Source organism: Aedes albopictus, chromosome 3 (genome assembly GCF_035046485.1).
Source record: "Aedes albopictus strain Foshan chromosome 3, AalbF5, whole genome shotgun sequence".
NCBI lineage: Eukaryota > Metazoa > Arthropoda > Insecta > Diptera > Culicidae > Aedes > Aedes albopictus.
This window is the reverse complement of record NC_085138.1, coordinates 170083302-170099537: the sequence shown is the minus strand read 5'-3', so window position 1 is coordinate 170099537 and position 16236 is coordinate 170083302. Positions and strand designations below refer to the sequence as shown.

At 40.0% G+C, this 16236-nt stretch overlaps 1 protein-coding gene and 1 long non-coding RNA gene across 14 annotated transcripts in view; both read right to left on the bottom strand.

Moving 5' to 3' along the window:
* The window catches only part of LOC109402762 (ras-specific guanine nucleotide-releasing factor 2-like), an 839143-nt gene that overhangs the window by 685066 nt on the left and 137841 nt on the right, over positions 1-16236 (bottom strand). The gene's annotated exons all lie outside the window — the stretch shown is intronic.
* On the bottom strand, positions 1671-2448 carry LOC134292094 (uncharacterized). The gene is made up of 2 exons (XR_009999459.1): positions 2258-2448; positions 1671-2202 (listed from the first exon to the last, which is right to left on the bottom strand). It is a non-coding gene; the product is annotated as an uncharacterized LOC134292094 (long non-coding RNA).

Genomic DNA, 16236 nt, shown 5'->3' with positions numbered 1-16236 from the left:
CTCAAGGAACTTTAGAAATGAAGGAATTCCTCAAAAAATTTCTGAAGAATTTTTCAAGGAATTTCCGGTTGAATTCCTCAAGGATTTTCGAAATAAATTCCTGAAATTTTTTTTAATTGATTCCTTTAAAAATTTCCGAATGCATTCCTCTAGCAGCTTCCAAAGATATTCCTCCAGGAATTTCCGAAGGAATTCCTTTAGAAATTTTCAAAGATTTTTTTCCGGTAATTCCGAAGGAATTCATTAAAGGATTTTTCGAAGAAATTTCTCCAAAAATTTCTTAGGGTATTCCTCAAGGAAAGGAATCTTAGTTTAATTGGAATTTTTGAAAGAATTCCCGGAGAAATTCTTAAAGTATTTTCTGGAGCTTCTCAAACGGATTTCTGGTGGAATTAAGAATGATATTTGTTAAACTTCTGGAGGAATTATTGAAGAAATTTCTGAAGGTTCTCAACGGAATTACTGCAAGTTTTCCGAAGATAATTTCTGCTGGAATATCTACATTAAAATAACCTGGAAAAATATTAAAGAAATTTCTGGAGAAACTGCTGGATAAATTCAAATTCATGATGGCATTTGTTATGAAATTCCTGAAGCAATATCTTGAGGAATTCCTCAGGATTATAATCATATATGATTCTTCCATTGAACCATTCCTGTTAATCACCCATATTTCATACTTCACTTTTTTTTTAAATGTTGAAGTATTTGAACTCCTTGTCTTTGCAAAGTGGTTTTCAGTGTAAGGGTGCTCGCCCCCCCCCCTGGCCGAAAAGCTGGCTACGCCCTTGCTCCTGTTCCTTTTGGATTATCTTCAGAAGTTTTGTCTGGAATTACTGGTGAAATATAATCCCAGACGGAGCTATTGGAGAAAATCCAAAAGGATTTAAGGGGGGAATTCCTTGCAAAACTGCTTAAGGAATTCCTTATGGAATTATTGAAGGACATCCTCAAGAAACTCTTGTACGAATTTTAAACGGAATTCATATAGAAGTTACATGAGGAATTCTATTAAAAAAAACTTCTTGAGAATTTCCATAAGGAGCATATGAGAGAATCACAGAAGCATCTACAAAAATGCATAAGGAACTCTGGAAGAACCACAGAAGAAGCCATTCTCAAAGGGAGGAATTCCAGAAAAAAATCCTTGATGAATCCCAGAAGGCAGAATTTTCAAAAAGAGGAATACTAATAGGAAGTCATTGAGGAATCCCAGAGAGAAACTCCTGCAAGAATTCCTTCTGTAGTTTCTCCAGCAAGAATTCACAAAGGGAAGAATACTACGCAAAACTCCTTGATGACTCCACAGAAAGCAGAATTTGCAAAAAGAGGCAACCCAAAAGGAAGAAATAAAGAAATCCCAGAAGAAACTCCTTAAAGATTTCCAGAACTTCCTAAATAAACTTCTGAAAGAACCTAATAAGGAACTTTTTGAAGGAATTCCAAAAGAAAATTTTGAAGGAATCCTGAAGAAGATTTGCGGAAGAAGTTCCTGGAGGAGACTCCTGGAGGAATGGCATTCTGCAGCAGGCAAGTTCGCTGGATTTTTTTCACAGACTGAAGTCCACCCAGTAGCCCATCAGAGTTATCCCAGAATCCGTTCAGAGTTTCTTCCTAAATTCTATCTTCCACCAGAACCTTCATCTAAATTCCAACAAAATCTCACCAAGTATTCTTCCACGACCCATGAACATTTTTTATTTTACTTAATACTATCGTACATACGACAAATGAGACGCGGTTGATTTAAACTTGCCAAGATGAATTGTAATTAGATTTGTCTATGTTGGGCGGTTCCAAATGAACTTCACTTAAAGTTTCTTAGCCATATCTTTTCCGAAAAGATCCTCATCCGGATCCTCATCTGGAAAAAAAAACCTTTAACAAGTCACGGACGAATGTTTCAGTTGTGTTTTGCACGTTCTCGTTCGCCAGCCTTGTGAGATCCACGGTTCTGCTCCTCTAATTGCTCGTTCTGTGGCATATTGAAACTCAGCTTGACCCATTCCTGGACGCCGCCTTTGGATAACATTAACATTTTCCAGAAGGTTTATGGCCGGCGACGTTCAATTTACGTATGATTCCGACCAGGGAGTAGGAAGTAGTAGAGTCTAGAGTGGTTATGCTCCTTAGTTCCGACACTGAAACCTTCAAACGACGTCCAGTTTGCGGGACACTGCCGTAAAATAGTCTATTTGAAATCTAAAAAAAGAACAAAGTTAAATAATAATTTCCAAGTTGCATACGTACATCTCACCTCATAATACCATATAAATAAAACAAGCACAACTTAATTCAATTCCTCTCCCAAAAAGAAGCATCTGATTGAACTTCCACTCTGGTGGTGGAACTCGTTGATTTTTTCTCTAAGTCCGAATCGTAAACAACAAGGCCACGAAACGTCAGAGACTTAGAAATTTTTTCCTTAGCAACCGCAGTATGCACTGCCCTATATAGCATCTCCGGCGGAGACAAACTTGAACAATTGTCCATCCGTGACCCGGAAACCTATGTAGTCGTCCGGATTTTCTATCACTTTTTCTTTCAATGAGGTGTACCACGATGGGTCGGTGGAGTTTGAAATTGCAGCGACACTTCTCGACAGCGCATCCGCCACCACATTATCTTTCCCTTTACGGTGGATAATAGTCATGTCATGTTGTTGCAAATTCAAACTCCATCGACTGCACCTAGATCCCACCTTCCAAGAAGTAGTGAGAATGTAGGTTAATGCTGCGGAATCTGTAACCACCGTGAAATGGCTACATTCCACATAACCACGAAAGGCTTCTATAGAAAGCAGCGCGGCTAACGCCTCTTTTTCCGCGGGGTGATAGTTACGCTGCGGTGTGGTTAGTTTATGGGAGAAATAGGAAATTACATGTTCTTGGCCGTCCTGTATTTGCGAGAGAACACCCGCGACCGCTACGTCCGAAGCGTCCGTCTGAATAATAAATTCCTTCCCGAAATCCGGACTACTCAAAACAGGAGCAGTGATTAGCCGTTCTTTTACGGTGTTGAAAGCTGTTTCAGCCTCTTTTGACCAGTGAATAATCTTGGATTTAGTTTTGAGCAACTCGGTCAAGGATGCTACCATACCGCTGAAATCTGGAATAAAGCGGCGGTAGTAGTTGGCCATTCCTAGGAACCTCCGAAGTTTTGTGATCGTCCCTGGTCTTTCATATTCGACTATGGGCCGAATTTTCTCCGGATTCGGCCGTAATCCGTCTGTAGAAAGGAGGTACCCTAGGAATGGCAACTCTGAAACACCGAATTTGGACTTTTCTAGATTTATGGCTAAATTGGCCGACGACAGACGCCGAGAGACTTCTAAGAGCAACCGTACGTGCTCCTCAAACGTTTCGCTTACTATGACTATGTCATCTAAATAAACGAAAACGTTTGGTTCCAGTTCCCCGAATCCCAACACTCGATCCATTAAACGCGCCAGCGTTGCTGGACTGTTAATGAGACCGAATGGGAGGCGGGTGAACCGGAACAACCCTTTGCCCTGGACGCAAAATGAGGTGTACTTCCTGGAATTCCGTTCTAAAGGGATTTGAAGGAATGCTTCCGACAAATCAATTGTGGAAAGATACTTCGCCCTTGGGAGTTGGCTCAGAATGCGTCCAGGGTGAGGTAAAGGGTAGGAGTCACGTACGGTTCTCTCATTAATCTTTCGAGCGTCCAAGCAAAGCCTAACTTTCCCACTTGGTTTTATAATAGGCACCACATTCAAGGCCCAGTCCGAATTAGTTCGCTCGATAATCCCTAAGCTTAACATTCGCTCAAGTTCCTGCGAAACCAACCCCTGAACTTTCGGGGACATCACGTATGGAAATTGCCGTACAGCCGGCTTGTCTTTCCATTCCTCCTTCAATTCAATTGAATGGGATATTAAAGGAGTTACGTTTAGCTGTCCAGCGAGAGCAACTTTAAAAGACTGCTTAACCTCATCAATTTTGCGCTGCTCCTTGAGGGTAAGGGTGGATTCGGGGCCGGGTTTGGCGGCCATCAGCTCTTCTGCAAAAGCGGTGTACTGAACTGTAGGGAAAATATCAAACTCGTGCCAAAAGTCCATTCCACACAGACAATCAACTGCTAGCTGTGGAATCACGAGGGTTTTCACAACTTTTGTGTGATTATTCAGTGTAAAGGGAGCATAAATCTGCCCCTTAACTTCTAGAATATTACCGCCTGCAGTTTTTAAAATAACAGGGCGATCCAGAGGGAGCAGACGGGCTTTCGTTTTGGAAAAAATATTCTCGTTGATCAGGGTGGATTGGCTCCCGCTATCAAGTAATGCTAGAGTGGGGATACCATAAAATTTTACATGGGCGTAGGGTCGATTATCGTCATTGTCTTTGAGGGTTATCTGGTTCACTTCTTGGTTAGGGGCATACATGTTCTCTAGAACTATTTCCCACTCACCAGAAGAGTCCCTGGGCTGACTAGACGGGTCTATTCGCGTGGGATCAGATTCGACGAACCACGACTTTGGTTCGTCTGAATGCCGTTTTTTCGACAGTATGGACAGTTCAGGGTCTCAAAGCCTTTGAATGCACAAATCAAACAAAACACTCGTTTTGGTTCTGAGCATTCTTCATGTTGGTGATTTTGCTTTCCGCAGTTGTAGCATGAGCTCATTCCCGGAGGACGGTGCTCATCCACCAATTTTTCCAACACTGATGGTAGTTTTGAAGTTTTGTGGGGTGTAGCCCTCTGAGGGTTTCCAGACTGGGACGTATGCGCTGCAGTTGAAGAACTGGCTTGATTGATTTTCGGGGGAACGCGAGGAGCATTACTTCCTGAGTGGGATGGATGTGTTTGGCTAGGGTTTTGATTTTGACGACCGAAATTTCCGGGATTTCCTGGTCGGTGTTCCGATCGCACGGGAGCTTTCTTAATCTCCTGCTTCCGTGAGGTGTCGGTAGCTACCGCGTTGACCGATTTCTCGGTCCCGAACATTTTGTTGTAAAGAGAGAAATTGTTCGCATCAACTCTCCTTCCCGCAGCAATAAGGGACGGGAGGTCATAAATAGGTAAAAATGTCAATTGCCTTCGGTAATCTGATCGCATATTTTGATTTACGATCTTCATTTTTTCGTCCTCGGGAATTTGACAACTCATAGAGCGGAATAATTTTTCCAGATCGTAATAGTAAGACTGAAAAGATTCATTCCTCTGTTGCTTGCGTAGATACACTTTCATTTTGACCATATTGTCGAGGTCTGGATGCACAAAAGCGCAACGGAGCTCCATCACCAAATGGTCCCAACTGAAAAGACGACCAGTCGTTCGCATAGAGTGATACCAATTTAAGGCTGGTCCGCTAAAGAGGTGTAAAGCCGAATCAAACAATTCAGCATCTGACACTCGTTCAGAAAGAGCCAGGCTTTTCACCTTGAACAAAAATTCATTTAAGTTCAACCCCTGATCGTCGCCTGAATATTTCTCGATCGTCCATTTCGATACCGGCAAAGTTCGGTGTTGAAGCGTGGGAGTTGGAGGAGGCCAAGGAACCGAAAAGTTTTGCATTGGATTCCACCCACTGGATTGGGAATTCCAAAACCCTGTCGTTGGCGGGATAGTCGAAGGCTGAGTTCGAACTGAGTTGTTCCACGTAGGCAAAGAATTTTGCCATCCCGAAACAGGCTCTGACGAAGCTGGATTGTTGAAGAGAGTAGGTTGAATAGAAACCGAGGGAATGGGGTTACTCCATGAGGAACGCGTAACATTACTTGCACCAGCGTATGGTGCCGATCCTAGACCTGAGCTGTAGGTCGGGTGTGCCCCAAAACTGTTACGCGAATTAAATTCTCCGCCATCTTTCCACGACCTACTCTGGATTGATGTCAGAGGGCAAAAAACTACCGAGCTGGCGGAAGAAGATACCACCGGAGGCCTGGGGACAAAATCTTCTAAATTATCCGTTTGAAACTGTTGATTCCAAGTTTCCTTGCGGTGGAAAAAATCTTGCAACTGACTGGATAAATTTGCCACTTCAAGCGCAAGGCTCTCTTCTGCCTGTTCCGCCCGCAGACGTCGCTCTAACTCTTTCAGCAAAACTATTCGAGGAACCGGTATCATTTCGACTTCACACTCAGTTTCCCTTAAAATATCCTCTAACGTGGGAATATCTTCCCTATCTTCTACTCCAAGCACTTCTTCGTCCTCTCTTCCATTGTCATCTTCAAATTCTACCGACTTGTAATAGAAATAATACAAATGGTCCGTCACAACTACGAACATTTTCCCTAACTCATCTCTTAGATCATTGGGTGCACGACGCAATACCAATTGAACTCTCGCGCCTAAGTGTAGTAGTCGATCCTTACAAACGGTGGTCGCGTCTTCGCGAAGCATAGCTTCAAGTTCAGTAAGTTTTGCCCTGCACTGTTCTGTTTCATGGATCGGGTCAGATTTCAAGTTCTTCGTGCTGCTACCTTCCTGTCTCTCTAGTTTCAACCTAGCTCTTAAACATCTACGCCTTTGTGAGCGATCTTTATCAACTGCTATGTCCCTCACGGCTAACTCAAAAGCAAGTTCATCATCTGCGAGCAGGTCAACCCGAATGTCATAATACCATTTGTCGAATGTAGATTCTCGATTGAGGGAGCCAGGAAAAGAGTTGTAGGACTCCATGATCCGAGCAGCAAATCAAAATGTCTGTATAATATTGAAAAGTCAAAGTCTCTGGAAGGAATAACCGCAAATCGTCAAACCAACTGTAGTTCTGTTCAGTATCAACAATAGAACTCTATTCGGTCGATTCAATTGAACGTTACTGTTTTTCACAAGAAATGCACCTATAGAAGAGCAAAAAAGCATGCAGTCAATGCAGACTATTCGCGATAAAGTGTCTATTTATCGTTCTTCCCGTCTATCAGTAAAAAAATATTTCAAAGGAATATTTTTAATACATTTTTTTTTTACGCTGCGCGCCAATTGAAACCATCTCAAATCACCATCAACTACAAAAACCTAATTCTGTTCTTGCGGTCTACCGCATTCAGATCTAAATTGCTAGCTCAGGTTACTCAGGGCAAACCGTGGGAAGATCCGATAAATCGACACTTACCTGGAGATAGATAGCCTCACAATGCTGGTAAAGGTGCTTTCTTCTTGCAGATTGATTAAGGATCAAAATTTACGTGCACATTTTGTTTAATTGTAAATAAAGCTAAAAAATTTTGGGAATGCATTTAGAAAATTCACAAGTGTACATTCGCTAATAATCGTTGGCTAGCTTGAAGTGTTGCGGCCGTCGGTCGGTTGGGCGCCGTCGCAGACGAAGGTTGCCGCAAGACTGGCGATCCACGAATTCGTCCGGGGAGCCACAGGAGGGGAGAGATTAACAGGGCCACTCACGTACCTGGCTAGCGATACGCCGATCGCCTTGAGGGGTTGTGTTTGTCGGGTCGCTCGGTGAGACCCGCCGATGGTATGGGTTCGCTGGATACCGTACGGACCACGTGGGTGTGGATGAACTGGTCCTCGATGCGGTCCACAGTAGATATACGTTCTGCAGGCTTTTAAGCCGCCGCCGAAGGGTCACTTCTCATCCGTGATGGCTTCTCTATCACGGATCACGATTCACTGACCGACCGTAGGTTGGTGTTCGATCGATCTGCTTACCGGCTCGCTACTCCAGAGTCCTCTCAATAATCACTCAAACTTTCAGATTTCACCTGGGTTCACCGTCACTTGTGCCTCAGAGCGGGTCTTCGGGAGGGAAAGCACTAACTTGGCCGGGTACGAGACCCCTAGTCTGGCCTCACTCAATTATTTCACCTCCGATATGGGCTCAGTAAACTAGTCACCCTTAACGTTCTTTTCGAGCACACGGTATCTCCCGATAAAACTTTCGCCGATTCTCCAATCGCACTCGGTTGTATTCGCGAAGCCGGACTAATATCGATATTTTCCAGAAAGGAACAGAGAGCGATCCACATGGAAGAATCGCCTTTTATATCTTTCGCTCCTCAATAGCCCTCCTTTTACCGGAGTTTTCTCTCCCACTCCAAAGCAGCTGTATCCGTCGAAAACGCTACCTATGTGGACGCCAATTTTCAGAAGAGGTACGCTTCGTCGAGGGCAGGTTACCGCAGATTTGTATTGACAGTTGATTCCACCTTATAATTTAGACCTGAGTAATTGAATGGAGGTGATCCGGCGCGGCTTGGGTTAATACTCTAGTGTAATGCTGTGTCTTATTTTACAACACTCGGCGGTGATATCGATTAAAAACGACGTTATGCGTTGAGGTCCGAAGACCAAATTGAACTGATTTATTCGGCCTGGGAAGACCCCTTTTATAGGGCCAGCCAGACTGCCAAAAGTATATCATACAATGTGTTTACATAGAACCTTATGGAAGTTTCCTGGAGTGATTTATGCTTAGGTCAGCGGACGACGCGTCGTCGTCGTCTCGATCGAACCGTCGTATGCTCATATCGATTTGGCGAGCGATACATTGTTGTAATTAATTTGCAAACGTAAGCGTTGGGATACGAACGATAGCACGTTCGTCGCGTATGTAGAATTGGCTCGTTTTGCACTACACCTTTCCCCTTTTTCAGAAGAATGGCGTAGCTATTCTGATCAAGCATCACTTAAAGAATCTTTTACAATATATTTTGTTACATTTTTATGATTCGGTTTTTATGTACTTGTATTTCTTTTTTGTTGGAAATATCGATTATTTTACAATGTATATTGTCAACTTCTTTAATTTTAAATGGACCTATAAAATGTGGCTCAAGCTTTTTCCTATTTTCGTTTGATAAATACACCAAATCTCCTACAGAAACATCTATTGGATTTAAGTTATTATTCAAATTTTGTGTTCGTTTGATTTTTTGTTCTATTAAAATTTTCCTAGCTATTTCGCTTGATTTTTGCAGTTTGAATTTTAACTCTGTGTAGTATTCGTCCAAATTATATATCGGTTCTGGTGTAACTTTTTGCATATCCTGAGGAAGTTTGGCTTTTCTACCGAATACAAGTTCAAAAGGTGTATATTCGGTATCGGTGTGAGCAGTAGTGTTATAGGTAAATTCATAAAATTTAGTCCACTCATCCCAATCATTGTGGTGTACGTTGGAAAAATTTCGTAGGTATTCGTTTAAACACCTATGATTTCTTTCTAGTGCTCCAATGGATTGTGGATGGTAAGCAGTTGAGAATGTTTGTTTAAAATTAAGTATTTTACTAATCTGCTTAAGTACTTCGTTCTTGAACTCTGTACCTTGGTCAGATTTTAACTCTAAAAATGATCCATAGATAAGTATAAAATTCTGCACCAAAGCTTTCGCAATGGTATCAGCTTCCTTATTTTCTAATGGTATAATTACAACATATTTGGTTAAATCGTCTTGCAATGTTATGCAATAACGATTGTTTTTCGCAGTTCTTGGTAACGGACCTACTGTGTCAATCGAGATAATATCGAATGGTTTACAAGGTGTAGTTGTTACCAAAGATTCTTCTTTTGTCCGTTTTGTTACTTTGTTCATTTTACAAAGTTTGCAGGCCTTTACAAACTTCGTAATCGAACTTCTCATGCCTTTCCAAAAGTAAAGGTCTCTGAGTTTGAGATAAAGCCGGTTTTGTCCAATATGACCACCTGTTGGAGTCATATGGAAGTCATGTAGGATGTTATTGATCTCTTCAGAATTCGTCAATTCTTTCGGAGGGCGATATAGTATTAGTTCGAATTTACGGATGACGTCTAGAGCGATCCGTTTAAAATCTTGTAGTGGTATATGTTTTAAAATATCTTCTTGTGTCGACATTGCAATTTTTCTATTTTCCAATATTTTATTCATCTCTGAAAGAGCAAACTCTAGCGTCTGACTTTCATTTTCGTGAATAATATCTCTTTCAAGCGTTATTAAAGTTTTGCGCATATTTTCATTCATTAATTTTATAATAATCATTCCATTTTGCATGCATATTTTCATTTTATTCAATTTTTTAATGTCTGCCGGCGATTCTGTTTCATAGACAAGAAGGTGATCAAGCTTCTTTTTTTGTGAAACAGTTTTTGTTTTGTCAATTTTGTGTTGATTTTTGGTCATAGATCTAGTATGGACCATGAGAATTGATTTTGATTTAATATCATCTGAAGTTATAATTCTGGATAATGCATCTGCACCAACATTATTACTTCCTTTGATATATTGTATTTCGAAGTCATAATCTTCAAGATCTAAACGCATCTGGGTTAACTTTTTGGTAGGTTCTTTCATACCAAAGAGATACACCAGAGGGCGATGATCTGTTCTGATCATGAATCTTCTTCCATACAGATATGGTTTGAAATGATCGATGGCCCAGTGTATGGCAATCATTTCTTGTATTATTGTATGTTTTTTCGTGTCTGCATTGCTAAATGCTTTACTGGCATAAGCAATGGGTAAGTCATTTCCGTCAAAATTTTGTGACAACACCGCACCGCATCCAATGTTCGAAGCATCCGTTGTCAATACGAATTGTTTTGTAAAATCAGGATATTTAAGAATTGGTGGGTTTAATAATTTTTCCTTAAGAGCTTCAAAAGCTGCCTGACAATCATTTGACCACGTAAACTTTATATCCTTCTTTAATAAATTGTTTAACGGCCTAGCAAGTTGCGCAAAATTTGGCACAAACTTCCTATAATAATTACAAAAGGCCACAAACCTACGAACGTCATCTGCGTTAGTTGGTTTGGGATATTTTTTTATTACATCAAATTTTGAATTATCTGGGAGAATTCCATTATCTGAAATTTTATGGCCTAAGTAAGTTACTTCTGCCTTAAAAAATTGACATTTTTCGGGATTGAGTTTCAAATTATACTGTCTCAATCTTTCAAAAACTCGCTTTAAATTGTTAAGATGATGATTTATAGAGCATCCTATGACAACTATATCATCAATGTATACGAATGCACATTCAGGTGTTAAACCTGCCATGGCAATCGTCATCATGCGCTGGAAACTATTTGGGCTTATATTGAGTCCAAATGGTAAGCGCGTAAAAGCATAATGCCCAGAGGGTGTTGAAAATGCCGTATATTTTCTGGAATCAAAATCTAGAGGAATTTGATGAAATCCTGCCATCAAATCCAGAGTACTGAAGTATTTAGCTCTACCTAGTTGATCCAAAATAGTATCGATTCTAGGTAGGGGAAATCTGTCAGCCAAAATTTTTTTATTCAGCTGTCTGAAATCGACAACTAGTCTCCATTTTTTCTCACTGCTGCTCGACTTTTTGGGTACCAACAGAATTGGTGAATTGTAAGCCGAGACTGAGTGTTCAATCACATCATTTTTCAACAAATTTTGGACTTGAGATTCAATCTCCTCATTGTGCGCGTGTATATTCCTATAATTTGGGATGTATACAGGCACGTTATCTGAAAGTTCTATATTTTGTGAATAGAAGTTGTTAGTAGTGAGGTTATCTTCTCCTAACGCAAAAATATCATTGTATTCGTGAATTAAATTTTCAAAAGGTTCCTTGGCTGATGCTGGTAGTTCTGAAACATTAATTTTTGATCTTATTTGATCAGTTCGGTCGGAAATATTACCGTTTTTATTGACATTTGCTACGATAAAATTCTTCAGAGGTTTCATCATAGGCTTAAAATCTTTTATAAGTACTGCTTTATCAGTAGTATTTATAAATTTAACGTATTTTGTTGATGGTGACGTCAATGTATTGCCACAGAAAATCCCTGGTTGGATTTCTTCGGCACACACTAACATATCTTCATTCAAATTTAAATCATTTATTTTTCTTACAACTTCGCAACGTTCAGGAAGTATGAATCCTCCATTGAAGTTGTCTTCAATGGGAATGTTAACTTCCTCATTATTGCATCGAATGTTCAAAATCCAGGATTCATAATCAATACTGCATTTAAATGCAGTTAAAAAGTCTCGTCCCAATATCCCATCAGTAAATATTGGAAAATTTTCTTCAACTATTTGGAACTCATGTTCCAATGTAATGGTATTTTGGAATGTTAGTTGTGTCACAGCTGATGCAACAGTTTCAATTTTATTTTCTGATATTCCAGAGATCATACATCTTCGATCTCGATTTATCAGTTGATCATGCAATATATTATTTAATTTGAATATAGAAACGTCAGCACCTGAATCGACCATAAAGGTACATGTAGAATTTGATATTCCAATATGTGCCTTTATGAAATTTGATGCTGATGGGTTTATTGTGAAAAGCGTTGAATTTGGCCTAAAAAATTTTGTGGCTGTTGAGTGTTTTGATGTTGCGTTGTTGGTTGTGGAGCGTTTGTTGCTTGTTGGGGTAACTGAGGTGTCTGACCACTTTCACTGTTCGTATAATAAATACGGGACTGAGAATGTCCTCTATATGGTCTTCTACCACGTGAAGAATAGAAATTTGCACTATGTCCTCGGTTTTGATATCGGCCTTGGAAATTTCCACGAGAATTGCCTCTGAAATTTCCACGATAGTTACCTCTGTTTCCTCTATAGTGGCCTCTGTCGAAAAAACTTCTATCTCCTCTGATGTGTCCACGATGTACTTGACCTCGTTGGACAAACATCAGTTGAGAGTGGTTGGCATTAGAAGAACTTTTCTCATTTTCTACAGTTTTCTCGATGGCCGCAGACAAGGTTTTAAATTCTGCTGCCTTTAATAAGATTTTTGTTTCTGGGTTTTTCACTCCTGTGTAAAGAGCTTTTACCCCTTGTTTAATTGCCATTTTTTGGGCTGTATCAACTGGTATTTTCTCAGCAATGTATGCTCTTTCGAGCTGCTGAGTGAGTTTCTCGACGCTATCTGTAAATTTGTTAATGTCTCCTATTTGTTTCAAATCTTGAAGCTTTGCAACAAAAACATCAGGTGATGTTTTTGATGTACATTTTGCTTCTAATTCATTGATTATCTCATCGAAATTTCGTGGATTTTCACCTACTGCTGCTCTTGCTTTTCCAGATAGTTTCGATAGTACTACCTGTACGGCTGCAACGGTATTATCATTAGTCAGAATTGTCTTTCCTGCTTTAAGAGCAGAGATAAAGCTTGATAAATTATCATTTGATCCATCGTATGATGGAATCAAAGATGAGATTGTTTTGATTGTTTCAATAATATTAGCCATTTCTTCCTCCTGATATTCTTCTTCTAACTCTTCTTTTTCCCCTTCTACTCTGTCTTCTTCTTCTACTTCTTCTTCTTCTTCTTTTTCGATTGTTCCTGCTTCTTCTACTTTACTTTCTTCTACCCCTGATTCTAGTGCTGTCCGTGAAATTCCTAATTGTTCGTTCTCGTTTAGTAATGTCAATGATTGGTTGATTTTTCCACAAATTTCTGTACCCTTTTTTATAACTGCCTCATTTTGCAGATCTTTATTAGTTTTTAGAATGTTTTTAAGCCTTTTCTTCAAATCACTTAAATATTTCACCTTTTGTAGTCGCGTTTCCTCTGAAAATCGGTTGTACTTTTTCAAACTTTCCAAATATTTATTAGAAATTTCATTTATTTGGAAAAATTCGTCCATTGAAATTAATTAAAATCTTCTATGAGGTAAATTGAAGGAGGTTTCCATGTTTAATTTTACCTTATCTTGAAGTCGGAGCAGGATCAGGTGACACCCAGCTGGCACGGCCCCTATTGTCGCTAGGTCGTTGGTATCTTATTTTTGTTGCTCGAGGTTTAATGCTTGCCTTCAGTTGCATAGCCAGCATTTTAACCTCATCCACTGGTATTTTTACGCGTGCGCCCCACTGGCGCATGTTTTCGTCTGAACGGTTGACGTTTAGTGGTATATATTCAATACCATCTTTTTTCACTTTTTGTCCAGTAGATTTTTGTGTGGTTTTTACTTTTTCAATTACACTTTTTAGTTTTTGTTCACTTGTCGGTGCACCTTTTACTTGTTGTTCATTTCTTGGTCCGAATTTTCTTACGAGTTCTTCTCTTTTTCGGCTTACTTCTTCTAATATTAGGCCATGGTAAGCCTGCACATTTGAGGTACGATTTTTCTTCATTTCACTTTATTTTTCTTTGTCAATGTTTTAAACTTTGCTTAATGTTTCTGAGGATTTGCATCCTTTTTCGAAAGCTCTGCGCCTGACGTGTTTTGCGTGCCATTTGTAGGCAGTCACAGATAGTTGTATAATATTAAGAGCAAGAAGGATCCACAATTTTATGGCATGTTCTTCATGCAGGATACTGTGATCTTCTAGCTGGTTCACTATATTCACTTGTGGGTCGCCGCTGATTGATGTTGTTTTGGACTGTTGTTTTCCCATCACGAGTTACGCAATCACTTTGAAAATTTCAGCAAGCGTTCCTTAACGAATCACACAGTCACAGAATTTTCCTCGGAGAAGGTTCGGCCACTTGGCACGGTCAGCCATGTAATGCTGTGTCTTATTTTACAACACTCGGCGGTGATATCGATTAAAAACGACGTTATGCGTTGAGGTCCGAAGACCAAATTGAACTGATTTATTCGGCCTGGGAAGACCCCTTTTATAGGGCCAGCCAGACTGCCAAAAGTATATCATACAATGTGTTTACATAGAACCTTATGGAAGTTTCCTGGAGTGATTTATGCTTAGGTCAGCGGACGACGCGTCGTCGTCGTCTCGATCGAACCGTCGTATGCTCATATCGATTTGGCGAGCGATACATTGTTGTAATTAATTTGCAAACGTAAGCGTTGGGATACGAACGATAGCACGTTCGTCGCGTATGTAGAATTGGCTCGTTTTGCACTACACTAGCTAATGGCAGGAATTAAAGGACATTTAATTTGGGGTATACATCACCCTCTTTAACGGTAATAGCAAAACATTTAATTTCTGCGAGGGGGGGGGGGTTAATTCAAATACATTTCTTTTTAATTGTTTTTTTTTGGTTTGCCTTATGGTTAATTTCTACTAAGAGTATATTTTATGAGATAGATCACCTCCCTTCCATGATTTCTCACCTAATTAATTCCACAAACGTGAGACGAGCTCGTCCTATCATTTTCTGTGAACGCGTCCCAGGTTTGGCGGCGACGCATTTGTAAGGTTCCACTATAATATGCTATATTTTAATTTGCATTTGTAGTGATCCATTATTTTTTCGTAATAATGGCGCCCAACGTCGGCACGGGTTTTGTAGGTGTCCATGTTATGGCGCCCAACCGCAAAACCCACGCGGGCATTGTAAATAGTGTACATATAGCAATAGTATTAGGTTAGGTTTGTGTTTAGATGTATAAGATTCTTCGTCGCGATCGTGACGGAGTATGAAAATGGAAAGCTTTGCCTGTTCTGCACAACTACACTACGTTGTGAAGCAAGTTTCCATTTCTTTTGTGTTGAGTTTATTTAGTTAATCCAAGATCGATAATCCAATGATGGAATTTTTCTGATCGATTTGGAATTTTTGTTTGAGTTAGTACTAGTGCCGCCAAGATCGAAAACCCAATGATGGAATGTTCTGTTCGATTTGGAATTGAAGCCTACGTACAGTTTTGTTGTGTTCCTGGTGTATTGCAGTAGGTCTAGCCGAACCAACTTCAAGGTCTTCTACCAGGACAGAAGAGTCTCTGTTGAAGTTGGATGTAAGTTATATGTTAAGGGTACCTTTATATAAGTTTTTATATAATTTAAGTACATACGAAATTTTTGTGGATGGTACGAAAAAATAATGAAGCACTACAAATGCACATTAAAATATAACATATTGTAGAGGAACCTTACAAATGCGTAATAAAAGAGGACTTCACACTTGGACAAACACAACACAGAACATAAATTTTGCCCTGTTACCCTATTGGATAACAATTCCCGATGACAGGATGACGAGGTTTCATTAATGTTGTTGGTCCATCAGTCAATCCTGTAATCGTATTTTCTCTGGCAGGTTGCCTTTTGTTCACAGCATTAGTTGCTTTCATAGCTTGTGTTTTGTCTAGGAATTTCTAATCCTAAGGGGCATCCAGATTCGGGTTTCATCACTAGAGTTCTATAACTTGAAGTCTGTGCCAGGGAAAGGTTTACATCTCTAGTACTTAATCACGGTCCGAAATGGCCTGAATGTTGGCAATCGAAATAAGATTGTTGGCCTCTATTCTGCCAGAGCCCTATAAATGTGCATTAATTCTAGGGGATTATTAACAAGTTGAAATAGCACATTTAACACAAAAATAAAACTTGTAATACCACTTTGCAGTCTTCGACAAAGTTGTTTGTCACA